This window comes from Myotis davidii, unplaced genomic scaffold (assembly GCF_000327345.1).
Source record: "Myotis davidii unplaced genomic scaffold, ASM32734v1 scaffold37, whole genome shotgun sequence".
Classification (NCBI taxonomy): domain Eukaryota; kingdom Metazoa; phylum Chordata; class Mammalia; order Chiroptera; family Vespertilionidae; genus Myotis; species Myotis davidii.
This window is the reverse complement of record NW_006289395.1, coordinates 2875303-2876807: the sequence shown is the minus strand read 5'-3', so window position 1 is coordinate 2876807 and position 1505 is coordinate 2875303. Positions and strand designations below refer to the sequence as shown.

Below are 1505 nucleotides of genomic sequence, written 5' to 3'. Positions count from 1 at the left end.
CACTAATACTATCATGTGACCATTACAACCAGTATCTCCAGGCATCTGCTTTCATAAGGCAACCTCTGTCTACTAAATCGATAGAAATACAAGCACAATAATACTACAGGAATGATAGCAAAACAGGGAATGTTAAGCAAATTTGATGTCAGTTCCAGAGAGACAATGCTGACATAAAGAGATGCAGGTCACAGAGATAACAGCACAAATATTTTTTAAAATTAAAAATTAGAATAGAAAACAATGTTTAGATATTGTTTGTAAGCAAAATGTGAAATATATACCATGGGTAGTTGATGGAAGAGAAGTCACAGTTGCTGATTTATAGACAGAGAAAAGCCCTCTTTTTCTTATGTTGAGTTTCAGAGAGGAAACAGGATTTCACAAGCAACTTGCATTAAAAGCAAACAAACAAAAACGAGAGAAGCAGGACATCTCAGCTCAGAGAGATAATCCAGTTTTGGAGCAAGTTTGAAGTGGGAGTGGTATAGTGTGACAATGAATCCGAGACAACTGGCCCGGGAAAACAAATGAAGCTCTCTTTGGCTGCTCTTCATGAAGCAAATTTTAAAATTAAATTTCCAGGCAAAACCAATAAAAAATATCATGCATTCTTGGAAGGAACTAAGGATCTTTTCACAATTCTCTGGTAAAAAGCAGAATCGTCCTTCCCTGGTGTAGTATCTGCAATTGTGCAGGCAGTTGACAAGACTTCCCACAGTTGACACAGTGAAACAGAAGAGCAGCAGGCAAAAAAGCCCAGGGATTGCAGAACATAGCGCCTCTGAAACAGCACCTCACTTTCTGGTTGCCAACAACTCAAATTATTTATAGGAGATTGATTCATATACTTAACCCAATGAGAGAGGAAATATTTCTAATTATATCCAAACATCTTTAATATGAAGGGAATTATGTTTGGAGACCTTCATTGCCAAAAACATGTTTTGCCAAACATGTTTTAAGAAAGAGGAGGAGGCTACGTTGTTTTCCATATTTGATCCTATAACAGAATCCTTGGAATGAGTATGGCTTGTCTTTCCTCATAAAGCTATAAAAGTGCCCTTGGAATGAGTATGCCTCGTCTTTCCTCATAAAGCTTCAAGGTAAGTGTGTGGGAGGACAGGGCTCTGTGCGAAGGACGGTAAGGGATGCCTGGCTGCCCTCACACATGCCAGGCCACATATCCTGGCTCCCACTGCCCCTGGCAGCCCTGCCAGTGAGGCACCAACGTACTCCGGAGCAATTTTAATTAGACGTTTTAGTGGCCCCAGTCATTTTCTGGTCCCGTCTTAAGAATCATGCAGGCTATAATTGGGAATTGTTAGAATGTAATGCAGAATAAATTTGTCTTTTTTCTTGCAGTTCTGATCCACTTCCAGATTGCAGCTCTAAGGTAAGAGACTGATTTTTTTCTCATTCCGCAAGGGTGCAAGAAACCTTCTGCAGTGGTTTGGAGAGTGCTCAGGGGTTAACAAATAAAAGCATTTCAATTCCATGGATGG

At 40.1% G+C, this 1505-nt stretch overlaps 1 protein-coding gene across 1 annotated transcript in view; it reads left to right on the top strand.

Annotated features, from left to right (window-relative positions):
- Window positions 1-1066: 1066 nt before the first annotated feature.
- The window catches only part of LOC102758180 (myosin-1), a 25289-nt gene continuing 24850 nt past the window's right edge, over window positions 1067-1505 (top strand). The window contains 2 exon segments of the mRNA XM_015562540.1: window positions 1067-1106; window positions 1366-1396. The gene's annotated coding sequence lies outside the window, so the exon portion shown is untranslated.